The sequence below is a fragment of the Phascolarctos cinereus genome, unplaced genomic scaffold, assembly GCF_003287225.1.
Source record: "Phascolarctos cinereus isolate Bilbo 61053 unplaced genomic scaffold, phaCin_HiC Scaffold_4;HRSCAF=312, whole genome shotgun sequence".
NCBI classification, from domain to species: Eukaryota; Metazoa; Chordata; class Mammalia; order Diprotodontia; family Phascolarctidae; genus Phascolarctos; species Phascolarctos cinereus.
This window is the reverse complement of record NW_027555847.1, coordinates 237,415,380-237,430,896: the sequence shown is the minus strand read 5'-3', so window position 1 is coordinate 237,430,896 and position 15,517 is coordinate 237,415,380. Positions and strand designations below refer to the sequence as shown.

At 38.0% G+C, this 15,517-nt stretch overlaps 1 pseudogene; it reads left to right on the top strand.

Moving 5' to 3' along the window:
• The first annotated feature begins 6,795 nt into the window (after window positions 1-6,795).
• LOC110223848 (OCIA domain-containing protein 1 pseudogene) lies at window positions 6,796-11,819 on the top strand (annotated as a pseudogene).
• Window positions 11,820-15,517: the final 3,698 nt, after the last annotated feature.

Below are 15,517 nucleotides of genomic sequence, written 5' to 3'. Positions count from 1 at the left end.
GTCAGTAAAGATTTTTCTGAAGAGGGCTGAAGATTGAGAAAAGGCTTTAGGATTTAGCATTAGGGGCAGCTAGGTGGTACAGTGGATAGAACACCAGCCCTGGAGTAAGGAGGATATCAGTCCAAATCCAAACTGACACTTGACATTTATTAGCTGTGTGATGCTGGGCAATTGCCTCACACAAAAAACAAACAAACAAAAAGGATTTAGCAATTAGTGTAAGTGGACCATACAGAAAACACTTTCAGGCTGGTGGTGTGAATTGAAGTAAGTTACAAACCACACATCTAATATGCTTATGCAGGTGGTATTTGTTAACAAATTCTTCATTCCACCGGTACATATACTATCTGCACATATTATTTACGCATATATACACATAAATATATGCATACACATGTATGTGTGTATATGTATGTATGCATATTATGTGTGTGTATATATATGTATATATATATATATATACGTATATATATATATATATACGTATATATATATATATATATATATATATATATATATTCATTTTAAAGTTTCAAGAGTTTTTGGGGGCAGTTAGGCGGCTCAGTGGATAGAGCACTGGCCCTAGATTCAAGAGGACCTGAATTCAAATCCGACCTCAGACAAATAACACTTACTAACTGTGTGACCCTGGGCAAGTCACTTAACACCATTGCCTAGTCAAAGGAAAAAGAAAAAAAAGAGTTTTTCCTTTGTAACAACACCATGGTGGGTAATGCAAATATTATTTCTCCCATTTTATGTATGAAATAAGTGAGATGCCAAGAGTTTAAGTGGTTTCCCAGGATTAGAAGGTGTCAGAGCAAGAATCTAACCTTCAGTTTCCTGACTCCAAGTTCAGTGCTCTTGTTAGCTCAACATTTTTTTTTCCTATAATCAATCCCTGCATGGATGGTCATACTTCACCCCTAATCACAGTCACCCATCTTGGAAAGGCATTATTGTTTAGAAGAAAGACTAATCAAATGAGAGTATGGATGGATTGATGCAAAATCATCACTACTACTGGGGGTGGGGAGGGGAGAGGAATTTAAATCGTACAGTCGTAGATAGTCTTCTACATCTAGCAGAGGCTTGGAGGTCTCAGTAAAAGTTTGGGATGCAATCTGGATACTCTAGTAAGGATATCCTTTGTGAGTTAATAGGTCTAATTTACCATTCACTTATAAAATTCAGATAGGGATAGTATCTCAAAACTAGCTTACAATCCTCTCTCTGAAGTAGAAAAGTGTTCTAGAAGTATTTCAGAATCCAGATTGAAAGTCATAACAAAGTACAGCAATTGAGGTACGAGTTTGGACAAGTGACTATCATATTCCAGTCAATTTATAGACACACTCTAAGAAAATGCCATCTCAGATTCTTAAATGATTTCTTCTTGGAGGACTGAGTGGGAGAAAAAAAGATCTACCTATATCTAGTATATATTGAGACAACTTTGACATCTTCCAAAGAAATTGTTGGTGTCAAGAAGACAGTGGGCACACTTGTTCTGGTATGTGTGTACTCACTATGAATTGGCAGAGTGTCAATTTTAATCGGAACCAATTCCACTCTATTTTAGATGCTATATTAGCAGAATACTCCAAATAACAAGCTGGACCACAGTATCTACATAGTTAGATCACCTATGTGCCTGTGCAGAGCCAAACAGCTGGAAAGAACCAAATGGAGATAGAGAATATCACAACAGCACTAGTTCTTGACTTGGAGAAATTTAACTGGTGACCTTCTGGTTAAAGAAAGAAGAATGGAGGGACCAATTGGGACAGAAGCATTTTCCTACTGCATGAGTGATATGGGAAGTGCCCAAGGATCATGAGATCCAACACGTCGACTAGACAATTAGAGCAATGATGTGGGAAGATTTCCTTTATTTGGATGAGCTCAGACACCATTTCAAGAACCTGCTGGTTAATGGCATGATTACAAAACCCAATAGCCCCTGAGGTATCACATAGAGTGGGGTAAAAAAGTGGTGGTAAAGAAGAACGGCAAATATTAATGAGTGCAGACTATAAATTCTGAACAAAATAACTGAAGTAAACCAGTATACCACCCCAAGAGTTCAAGATGCCCTGGCTTCTCTGTTAGGCAGCCAGTGATTCTCTATATTGGACTTACAAAATGCTTATTATCAGATTCCTGTGGTGAAGGAAGATGAGAAGACTACATTCATCTGCTTAGATGGATTTTTACCAATTTTTGTACGTGGCCGAGGTATCCTGGGGGCACCTGCCACTTTCCAAAGACTAATGGAGAAAAGTTGTTAGAGGTGTAGTATTAATTTATCTTGACAATATTATTGTCTTTGAGAAGACCCTGGAAGAACGTAAAGAAAAACTAATTAAAATGTTGAATTAGCTGGAGAAAAATGGCCAAAGCTTTCTATTGACAAGTGCCATATTCATAGATCTTCTCTTTATAGTATGTAGATCAATAGTATGTCAACAAGGTGTGCTCTGACCCAAAGAAGACAGAAGAACTCCAGACTTCACCATGTCAAAAGAACCCTGTAGGACTTTTCTGGGAATTGGTAGTTACTATCTCGAATATATCAGAAACTACACTACTATTGCTAATTCACTGAATGATCTCACCATACACAAGCTATAGTTTGGCTTGGAGTATGCTATAACTGAGGAATTGAAAGACTACATGTATGGGGTGAGGGTACTTCAAGTGAGAACTGAAAACAACCCACTGACTTTTTTTTTTCTAGGCAATGGGGTTGAGTGACTTGCCTGGGGTCATATTTCTGAGTCCAGATATGACCTCAGGTCCTCCTGACTCCAAGGCTGCTGCTCTATCACTGTGCCACCTAGCTGCCCCTGACTTTTATTTTTTATCAGTGTCAAGTTAGATGTTGAAATGGATGGCAGCACTATGAATTCAGGACACATTACTGGCCAGGGAAGACTAATGTGAATGCAGGGTCCCTGTCTCAAGAAGTACACAATGTGATGGTAATACCTAAAAAAGACGGGCATAAAAATATAAACCCTGAGGATTATTGACCAACCAAGTCCCACTGGGTAGGCAGAAGGAAGGCTTCCAGAACCTTCTGGAAATTGAGAGCTTAAGGAGAAGCTCAATAAGAGGAGAGCAAGCACACACATTTTGAGTGAGAGACAGACAGACAGACACAGAGACAGAGAGACACAGAAAATGAGAATGTTCTGCCATTGAAATGCAATAGGGGAGAGGGATGTGAATGGAGAAAGGGAGAGAAGCTCCAGCAAATATTTTGTGAAACAAATCAAGGAACTACAGACTGGCCATTTGAAGGTGGCTGGCCTCTTCAGTTGCTACCTCTACCTGTTAGGACTCTGATGGGTGTGGCTAAACTATGAATTTCTGCAAGACTAAAAAAGGCAGTGCTGTGTTTTCATTCTCCCCTCTTCTCTTACTCTAACTGCAGCCAGTAGAGATTTCCCTCCAAAAATCCCTATTCTATAAATTGTTCCTAATTTCTGAATTGTACAGCATTTTAAAAACTGACTTAGTCTTGATGTAAAATTATTACTGGTCTTAATTGCTTTGTGATTTATGAATGTTCTTATTCACAAATAGATTATAACAAGAGAAAGAAGCAGTGAGTGGCTTGTGGTATACCGGACAACAGTTTGAATCTCAGTCCAAAATGCCTGTTTTATTTCCTTAACTGGAGTTCGAGCCAAATATGAAAAAGTCATGGTTTGATTTATTTGTAGCTCCTACAAACTTCCCAATAGCAAAGAACATTGTCATGAAGATCTACCACAGGAAGGCAACCTGTGGCCTCAAGTGTGGCTCTTTGATTAGATCTTTTGGATTCAGGTTCCCCACTCCTGTTAAAACCATGAGTTCAGTAGCCATGGCAGTCTGGAAAGGGAGATGAATATTGGCATGCTGCCTTTCTCATGGTTTCCTCAATTCTTGACGGGGTAAAGGTGTTGGCTAAAGAGTGGGTATGCCCACTGGGAGCAGTGGGGAGGGGGAGGTATGGATAGGAAAAAGTTGCAAAGCCCAAATTTCAAAGGTGGTGGTAAAAGGAGGGCTTGAAGACCTCTTTTCATTTCTCCCTTCCACCTTAGATCTTGCAAAAAGCACCACCACCTGGTTATAGTAGGGAAGGGGAAGGGAAGAAGCATATATTAGGTACATACTACGTTTCAGGCACTGCGCTAAGTGCTTTATGAACATTATCTCAGTAGTAACTCAGTCTCAGGGAGACAGAGAGAAATCACTAAAAGTGGAATAGTTAAGGATACTGTTCATTTTTTATCTGTGTCTCTGTGATCAGCATTTGGGGTTAAATATTTATAAAAGTTAATTATTTTCATATAGAAAAAAATACTGTTCTACATCAATGATTACAACTTAATTGGAGCTATTAGTATCATAAATGCATGCTTTTGAACAAAAGGTTTAATGGGTAAAAATAAGTAGATGACTCAAGGCTAATCTCTGCCATCTCCAATGCAATAAAATTATTCAAAATGCTTATCCCACTGTAAGTGGGTTATAGATGAATTGCTTGATATATTCTGACTGCTCTACATGCACACATAGAGGCATGTGTATGTAGATGAGTCCGCATGTTCCATTGTTGCTAGAAGTGTCTCTGTATACTAAAAATAGCACATAATCATTATAATCATACAATAATCATTCAATATTTGTTGTAGAAGAGAACACTTTTGACTTACCATCAGTAGAACATAGGCTTTGAGCTGTTTCACAAAGAGCAATGTTACGTTTGAAAATTAAGGTAAACTGAGACAATGGTCTGAACACAATCAATTTATCAGGTAGGCTAGCCGTAACCAAAAAATTGGGCCTATGGCCCTCTCTTAATGACCAAAGACCCCAGGTAGGGCTCACCAGCCTTAATATAATTTGGGGAAGAACAGAGTTGAGTAGATGGGGAAGATAATACAATTGATTATAGGGTAGCAGCATCATAGGTTTGGGAATAACATGATTGGTTACTTAAAGGAAGCAGGTTAGCATTTCCATGTGGGGCTAGTAACCACCCCTCTCTGACAATTAAGGAATGTTACTTGTTTTATGAGACACATTCTCTTCTTGAAGACCTGAGCAAACTCCCTGGTGTCTACAAGGGCTTGTTAGGGAGGTAAGACCCTCCTTAATTGTATAAGGACAGGCAAGGATGACAATATACTTTTTGGGAATGATAACAAGCTATCTTTTAACTTTAACTCAGAGGAAAAGCTAATTCAATTATAAAATTAATACAGCGCTCTCTCTCTCTCTCTCTCTCTCTCTCTCTCTTCTCTCTCTCTCTCTCTCTCCTCGTTTATTCATAAATTGTTCTCCTATCCATAAGTCTGATAGGTAATATATTCCATGTCCTTCAAATTTTCTTGTATTTATCTCTCTTTACATCTAGGTCATGTATTCATTTTGATCTTATTTTGGTAAATGGCATAAGATATTGCTCTATGCCCAAATTCTGCCAGACTGCTTTCCAGTTTTCCCAACAATTTTTACCAAATAATCAATTCTTATCCCCAATATTTAACTCTTTATATTTGTCAAATACAAGATTACTATATTTATTTACTGCTGTAAGTTGTATATCTACTCCATTACACTGATTTACCTTTCTATTTCTTAGCCAAAACTGTTTTGATAATTACAGCATTATAACATAGTTTAAGATCTGGTATTGCTAAACCTCCTTCCTTTATGTTTTTTTCATTGGATTTAAGTTAGTTCTTTGATAGTCTTAACTTTGTTGTGACTCCAAATGAGTTTTGCTTTTGTTTTTTTCTAATTTAGTAAAAGAAAATTGGTAATTTAATTTGGATGGCATTAAATATATAAATTAGTTTAGGTAAAATTGTCATTTTTATTATATGGACCTGCCTACCAATGAACAATTAATATTTCTCCAGTTATTTAAATATGATTTTATTTGTATAAAAACTTTTTTAAAATTTTGTTCATATAGTGCCCAGGTTTGCTTTGGCACAACATAAAATCAGTCAAACTCATGCAGTAGAAACTGGAGGTAATGTTAATTTTGATATTTTCAGCAGGAATATATTATCAAATATCTGAGGTTGGGGGGTGGGGAGAAACATCTTAGGCTACTTTAAGAGAGCATCCAGAATGAGAAACATGATAATAAAATTTTATTCTGCCCTGGCCACGTGATATCTGGATGATTGTGTTCAGTTTTGTATGCCACATTTTTGAAAGGACATGGTTAAATACGTCTAGTTGGTGGAGTAAGGAAGGCAACCAGGACAATGCAGGGCTTGAGGGTAATGCCATATGAAGATCAGTTAAAGGAACTGGAAATGTTTAGCCTATAAAAGAGAAAAAAATATTATCATTATCTTCAAATATCTCTTCAGGTGAGGCTAGATGACAACATGTCCTGGATGATATTATAGAGGGGATTTCTGATCAGGTATTGATCAGTGGGACTGAATGATCTCTGAAGTTCCAACTCAGATTCTGTGAGTTCCTACTTAGTGTGGCTCAAAGGCCGAAATTCTTATTTAAGATGTAAGGTAGATAATTGATAGATGAGAGAGAGAGAGAGAGAGAGAGAGAGAGAGAGAGAGAGAGAGAGAGAGAGAGACAGAAATAGTTATTTGTGCACTTACTATGGAATAGGTTCTGTACGGGAACACAAATACAAGCAAAAAGAAAGACAATCTATGTCTTCAAAAAGCTAATATTCTAATGAGAAAAATTATGCACAAAAGGCAGCTAAAATGTACAAGGTGGGTGGTGGTAGGACAAAAAGGTACCCACATGGAAGCAAAGTCTGGAAAGTCATCGGTTGAGCTGAGTTTGAGGTGAGCATGCACGGCATAAGTGTTTCCTCAAACTAGGTTTCTAGGAGGAACTCAACAATTGGAGGAGGGAGCCTGAGGGGTAAAGACATTGCCAGAGTGAGATATAGAGGCAGAGAGGTCCTCTGAGGAATCACAAACTGGGCCAGGTTTGCAGTTATTGGAATGACATGAAATTGGTGTTTAAATAAAATGAAACAGGCTGAAGTTTGTTGTTGTTAGGCTGTTTATTGGAGAGGGAGGCCCACAGGGTAGGTGGTTTGATCCATGATTTCATTGGTGTAGGGAACCCTCTATGAGAAAATTCCCTCTGTTAATGCAAATTAGCAACTTTTCTATAACTCATAGTCTTAGAAAATTACTTGAGACACAGAGAGGTTAAATGGCTTGACCAAGGTCACATAGCCAGCATGTGTCAGAGGTAGGATTTGAACACCAGCCTTTCCGAATTAAAGACCAACTGTCTATTCCCTATACCACACTACCTATCTGACCAAAATATGCAGAATCGGTTATAGTAATAGAGTCCAACTAAAAGACTAGTCAGTTGTTCTGTGATTCAACAATTTATACGTGAGGTCATCATGACCTGGATTAAGGAAGGGAAACAGTAGCAGCATCATTGACAGGCATTTATTAAGTGCTTCCTGCGTGCCAGACTCTATGCTAAGTGCTGGGGATATAAAGGAAGGCAAAAATATGGTCCCTGCCCTCACTGAGCTCACATCCTAATGGGGAAGACAAAATGCAAACAACTATGTAGATATAAGAACTATACAATGTAAATGCGAGGTAATCTCAGAGGGAAGGCACTAGCAGTGGGGACCAAAGAGGGATGTGAAGACTGGGAGAGATCTCTAGCAGAAGGTGAAATTTGAGCTGAGTCTTGCAGGAAGTCAAAGAAACCCTTAGAGATGAGAAGGGAAAGCATTCCAGTGCAAACACACAGAAATGGGAGTAAAGCATAAAAGCACTGGAAATTTAGGAAAGGGTCAGATGGTGAAAGGAAAAAGACAAATAATAGGATTTGAAATTTGATCCTGGAGGTAATAGGGAGCCACTGGAGTTTGGGAATGGTGTGTGGGGTTTCATAGGGCTAGATTTGTGCTTTAAGAAGATCACTTTAGCAGCTGACTAGAGCCTGAACTGGGGAGAGACTTGAAGACGGAAGAACAACCAGAATCCTATTGCAATAGTCTAGGTGAGAGGCAATAAGGACTAGCATCAGAATGGTAGGTATGGAGGAAACTAGGTGGTGCAGTGGATAGAGCACCAGCCCTGAAGTCAGGAGGATGTGAGTTCAAATTCATCCTCAGACCAAACACTTTCTATTTACTAGCTATGTGACCCTGGGCAAGTCACTTAACCCCAATTGCTTGAAAAAAAATTTTTGGAAAAAAGGATGGTAGCTATGAGAGTGAAGAGAAGGGGATATATGTAAGAGAGATGTTGTGCTTGTAGAAACTAAAGACCTGACAACAGATTGAATATGTGGGTAAGTGTAAGAAATGAATCCAGAATGATATCTATGTGGCAAGCCTGAAATGATAGTGATGTCCTTGACAGTAATAGTGAAGTGCAGTAGGGGAGAGGATCTGGGGGATAAGAAAATGAGTTCACAAATGAGTTTTGGGCATAATGAGTTTATGATGTCTAATCTAGTTTAAAACATTCAATAGGCAATTGGTAATGTGAGATGAGGTAAGCAGAAAGGTTAGGACTGGTTAAATAAAGCTAAGAATCATCCACATAGAGATTATAGTTGAATCTATGAGAGTTAAGGAGCTCACCAAGCAAGATAGTATAGGGGAAAAACCAAGAAGGACAAGACAGATTTTGGGGATAGTCATAGTTAGCAGACTGGCCTTGATAAAGATCCAACAAAGCAGACTGAGAAGGCACAGTGAAACAGGTAGGAGGAGAATGAGGAGAGAGCTGTGTAGTGAAAGCCTAGAGAGGAGAAATTATTCAGGGGGAAAAGTTTATCAACAGTGTCAAAGGGCTGCAGAGATCAAGAAAGATGAGGACTGAGAAAATTCCATTAGATTTGGCATTAAGAGACAGATCACCAGCAACTTTAGAGAGCCATTTCAGTTGAATGATGGAAGTTAGAAACCAGACTGCAGAGAATTAGATGAGAGTGGGAGGAGAAGAAGTAAAGCCACCCGTTTTAGATGGCTATATCAAAGAATTTAGTCATTAAAAAGTAGAAATAGGATGATACCTAGTAAGTATAGTCATATCAAGTAAGGTTTTTTAAGGATAGGGGAGTGGTGGACATGTTCACAGACAGCAAGGAAGCAGTCATTAGAAAGGGAGAGATGGAAGATTAGGGAGAGAAAAGAGATGATAGAAGGGGCAATCTACTAAAGAAGACAACATGAAATGAGATCACTTGTTTATTTAGAGGGGTTTGTCTTGGCAAGAAGAAGGGCTATGTCTTCATTATAAGACCAGACTTAAAATGGAGGAAAAAATATAGAAGAATTATTCCCAAACTAAAAAGAAAAAAAAAATCTTAACCTAAAGACACTGTTTTTAAAAGATTGCTAGGTATGTATAAGTGATTGGCAACACAGCAATGTCTTTTTTATATACAAAAGCAATGTTACTGCACATATTTAGATAATTTTACCTCTGAAGTAAGAGAAGAATTTGATTCCTCCATCACGAGTCTGTTCCATGAATAGACTATCTAAAAGAATCCATCCTTGTGAAGTGATAGGTATACAAAAACAAGCAAAAAGAAAAACAGTCTTTCTCCTCAAGGAACTTGCATTCTAATAAGAAAAAATAATATGTGAAAGGAAGCTAAAAAGAGCCAAGTAGAGAGGTTGGGAGAAGAAGGTACCCACATCGAAGCAAGGTAGAAGAATAGGCTGGAGAGTCATTAGGGTTGAGCATACATGGCATGGGGTGCTTCCTCAAGTACAGGTTTCTTGGAGGAACTCAACAATTAGAAGAGGGAGCCCTACGGGTAGAATCATTGCCAGAGAAAGATATGGGGGAAGAGATGGGCTGGGCCAGGTTTTATCACAACGGCATGAAATAATATCCATGCTATGATATATAAAGTATTGGTTCTAGTAATCATATTGTTATGCAAGGATCTAAAATTGCAGACTCAAGAAATATTCATTCAATAATAGGTCAAAAATATATTTAACCACATGAATCTGAAATATGTTATGGGAATACATTTTAAAACTTGAGTTTTCTTTGACCAACTTTTCCCCTTCCTGAAACTAGCAATTATATTTGACTGTAACTAGCTTTTTTCTTTTCTAGTCTAATATGACTATCCCACAACCCCAGAAAGTTTTTTTTTGTTTTGTTTTTTAAAGGCAATTGGGGTTAAGTGACTTGCCCAGGGTCACACAGCTAGTAAGTGTCAAATGTTTGGTCTGAGGCTGGATTTGAACTCAGGTACTCCTGACTTCAGGCCCGTGCTCTATCCACTGCACCACCTAGCTGCCCCCCCCAAAAAGTTTTTAAGCTGTGTTGGCAAAGTTAGGAGGGAGAAAGAAGTAGAAAGGATAGCAGGACTAACAGTCTTCCTTGAATGGTTTTATTTCCTTTCTGCATGCTTTGTAAACAACCCTGGTTTTTAAAAAATGGAATTATTCACGATATTTACTCCAGTAAAGAATATACTCTGCTTCTTACTTCCTAGAAATGGCTATGTCTGTTTATCAATTTAAATATAGGTCTAATGACAGTAATCGGATGTTTCTATTTTCTTCTTTCTACAAATATAACAAGATGGCTTGCCCAATACTGTTGGAGTATAGAGGTTACATACTTGGTTCCCCTTTTGTGACTAAGTCATTCAACTTCATGCTTTCCTGAACCTGTTAATGTGTTGGCTAGTTAATTTGTTATCTGGTAGATACCTCATTTTACTCCTTTAAAGATCACATCCTTTCTATGCCTAAGTGAATACAGCCGAAAAAATTCTCATCAAACAGTATAGCTAACCTTCTGATTATGTGCCTCTCCAAATTTAGCAAAGTCAAGTCCTTTTCCCAGTACATACTCAAAGTTCTCAATCTTGGTAGAACCTGTCAAATATTGGTCTTTACTGGCACAACCTTCCATATTCCAGGGTTGTCTCCACATCATGATGAGACATCAGATTAGGATTGTAATGATGGAAGAGAAGTGAATAATACCTTAATTGTGTTTTTAAAAAATGCATAATTTCCCTTGCTGCCACTGCCACTGCCAAGAGGAAAGATAAATGGAAGGATGGATTTCAGGACAGAGCAGAATGCAGAAGTCTCACCATCACTCCCCAACATAGAAATGATTACATTACAACAGAAGAGAAAAGAAGAGTCTTTGCTGAATGTAATCGAGAGAGCTTCTGGTACAGATCTATTCCCTTTTCTGCAACAAGTATATTGGTTATGCAGGGATTAATTGTTAAAGGAATTTTTGCCAGTCACCCCAAATATGTTCCTAAATTCGTATTTGCTTGTATAATGGGATATTTTGCTGGAAAAAAATTCTTATGTGAAAACCTGCCAAGAGAAGTTTAAATAGCTTGAAAATTCTCCTCTTGCAGAAGCTCTGCATCTGGGACAGGGCTGTTGACTTGCATCCACCTGGATATTTTTCACAAAAGCCAGAATTTGAGTCAAAAATGCCTGCATTCATTTTTTGGAACATCTGCCACATCTGAAAGCAGTGCAAAAGAAGGTCCTTTTTCTCCTTATGAACCAGTCCCTTTCAGTGCTTCCATGAACGAATCTACTCCTACTAGTATTACTGATTATAATACCCAAGGACCTGATACAACTGTGGAAGAAAGTCCTAAGAGAAAAGTTGTTACGTATGAAGAATTAAAGAATAAGAACAGAGAAACATATGAAATAACCTTGTCGCAAAAAGGTGACATCCCACTCAAATCTATGCAGGAAAGAACACCAAAAAAAAAAAAAAGGGAAAGTAAACCAATATGGAGATACTTGAGATGAGTGAAAAATTTTGTCATCTACTGAAGAAAATTTGTGTTGAGTCTACTGGAGAGATGGTCATGAACATCTGCAAGAAAGTGCAGAAGCAGCCTTCACAAGCATATTAAAAGAAGTAGTGTGGCTTAACAGAAGATTTAAATTAATTGTGGACTTTATGGTTAATGTGGTATTAGTCAGTGTACATACACTGCTCGGGAAACTAGATGAATGAAGTTACTGGAGTATGATTTTATAGAGTTTGTAAAATCATTTACAAAAATTGATTAAACTACTCTTGAAGTATCTGATGGACTGGAACGGGCATAGACAGGTCAAGTACTATATATGTGTTTGTGCACATAGGCAAAAGCAACCAAAATGTTGAGTATTAAAACTCCATGTGAAAATTTTGCTTTTCTTTTCCTAAAAGGTTTGCAATGTCTTCCTGTATATTTTGTCAATTAAAGTTGAAAACAATTTTAAAAAATACATAATTTTCCAGAAGGTCCTTAAGAAAGTAATTCAGTGATGAAAATTTCATGAATGATGGCAGATTGATGGAGTGGAGAGGGGGAGATGTTGAAATTGTATCTTGTTCTGGATCCTCTGATCAGCCCTCTCCTGCCCCAACCCACCGCCATTACATTGTAAGTACTTGTGTAGCTAGTATAGGATAACAATAATAGGAAGTAAGAGTACAACGGGAAACACAGAAGTCACTTGCAAAATTACTTTATAAATTAACTGCTGAGACTATATGCCAAAATAATGTCCCCTACTAGGAGCCCAGCCCCCAGCTGGGCCTCTGCCCTTGATCTGCAAACTGAAGATAAGCTCCAGACACACAGAATGAAACCAACAAAACATTACATAAATTAAGGATACTTAAACTAGCCTTAATCATTTTGAGATGATGCTGATACATCAATGTTTTAAGCCTAAAGTGTCATAGATAAATTAGTCCATCCCTCACCACCAAAATCCTGTAAAAATGGGATCCCAAAACCCCTACCCCTTGAGCACTTTTCCACCTGCTTTGGGTCCATGCTGACTGAATACTCTCACTCTGATCCACACAGTCATCTGAGTGACTTTCTATGCCCTTCCCCCTTGCTATCTCTTCCCCTAATGCCTGCCTCCCTCCACCACCCCATTCTCTTGGCCATCCCCTTGCCTTCTGTCTCGGTATTCTCCATGTCATATCATATGGTGATTGATGCAACTCCTCACTTAATGTCAGCATGGTCTTTCCCAACGTATCCAAAAAACTGAGCATAGTAGCCCTGACCCAGTGGAGAACTGTTTGTGGTTCCTTTCTTTAGGCGTGAACCAGGAGTACCAAGGCTGAGATTAGCTCAGCCACATCTACTATGGACAAGCTTGGCACCACGAATCCTTTAGTAGAAAGCAAGGGAAAATAAGGAAACTCATGCCCCCTCTGAGAAGGGACTCCCTCATTGTTGGGTTGTAATAGAATAGGGGGGATATAGCACTTTTGGGGTCGGTGTATCTTTTGATAAGACTCAAATCATACTACATGATAAATGATGGCCTACTTCCTTTATTTTAGGATCAGTCCTGAGTCTTCAAAATATTCTCAAATGAGGTCATATATATGGAAGCATTTTGAAAAATGTCAAATGCTATATAAAATTATTTTTCTTTGATGTAGAATAGCTCACTCTTATTGAATAATCAAAAATAAGAAATTAAAGTTACAAGTTCCAGACTTTCACCATTAACTTTTAAACAAAATAATAATAGATTGGTATGTTCATATACCTATGTTCATAGTTAGGTATGTTCGTATACCTAAGTTAGGTATGTTCATGTACCTAAGTTCATGTACCTAAATGAATTCAATAGCCTAGTGCTAGAAAAAAACCATGATCTCACCTACTTGGGTAAGGATTCACTATATGACAAAAACTTCTGGAAAAACTGGACAACAACCTGACAAAAAAATTTTAGATGCCGCACTTTACACCATACAACAAGGAAAGCTACAAATGGATATATTACCTAAACACAAAAGGTCACATCATAAATAAATTAAGGAATAAGAAAGAAGTTATCTTTCAGATCTATGGTTAAGAGAAGAGCTATTAACTAAACAAAGGATAGAGAGATCACAGAAGATAACTTTGATTATATAATTTTTTAAAGTTTTTACGCAAACAAATCCAGTGCAGCTATGATTGGAAGGAAAACAGTAGAGGAAAAAAATCTGTGCAGTAGGGTTCTCTGACAAAGTACTCATATCTAAGATATATGAGGAATGAATTTACATTACAAAATAAGAAGCGTTTTAGAAATGATAAATGGTTGAAGAATATGAGCAAGCAGTTCTCAAAGGAAGAAATCTAAACTATCTGTAGCCATATGAGAAAAAAAAACTCTAAATCTCTAATAATTAGAGAAATGCCAATTAAAGCAACTCTGCTTTATGAGGTTCCACCTCATTTCCTTCAGACTGGATTAAAAGGAAAATGACAAATGCTGGAGGGGCTATGGGAAAATAGGACATTCATCCCCTGTTAGTGGAACTCTGAATTGGTATAGTCATTCTGGAAAGCAATGTGGAACTATGCCTCAAAAGTTACTAAACTGTGCATACCTTTGACCCAGAAATACACTAGGACTATAAATATCTGTTTGGGTCTTCCCCCACCCCCATCCCTGCCCAGATTGATTATTATGTGAAGACAAACTAAGGTCTCTGAAACTCTGAGGGTCTTCCCCTCCCACGTTGATTTTTATGTGAAGGCAAACTAGGCCATCTTTTGCTTCAATTCTTACCTAGCCTTTAACCACTGAATGGGTGTTGCTTCAGACAAACTGAGACTTGGGAAAGCCCTTAGCTTAAAAAGACCAAGGCCTCCCGCTGCATCTGAGGTCATTGCCAATCATCTTCACCTATGTCTTGCCATTGGATTCTGGTGATTCTGGAGGAGAAAATGAGGCTGATGACTTTGCACAGCTCTCGCTTAAATCCAATTCATTTGCAAGTCAAGACATCACCCTCTTGATGCCATTGGTCCTCTTTGAGAAGAAAGGACAAACAACACCAGCAATACCAAGCCTATACTCCAAACAGATCGAAGAAGAAGGAAAGCTCTTATGTGTTGAAAAATATTCATAGCAGCTCCTTTTGTAGTCACTAGAAATTCAGAGAGTGCCCATCAACTGGGGAATGTCTGAACAAATTATATGACATATGAATAGAATGGAATGGGATACTACTACACTGTAAGAAATGAAGAAAATGACAGGTTCAGAGAAACCTGGGAAGACTTTTACGGGCAGATGCAGAGTGAAGTGAGCAGGATCAAGAAAATAATTTCTACAATAATCACACTGCTTAAGACCAAAACAATAACAACAACAGCAACAACAACTTTGAAAAACTTAAGAATTTTGATCAGCGCAACCGCCAATCTTGACTCCAGAGGACCAATGATGAAGAATACTACCCGTTTCTTGACAGAGTGGTGAGTCAGTCCACTCAGTCAATAAACATTAGCACTGTGCTATATGCTGAGGTTAAAAAAAAAAAGAGGGTCCCTGAAAGGGCTCACAATCCACTAGGGGAGACCAAAAGCAAACAAATATATACCACAAGCCATATACAGGAAAAATAGGAAATAATCAAAAAAAGGAAGGCACTAGAACTGAGAGAGATTAGGAAAGGCTTCCTATATAAGATGGGATTTTCATTGAGAC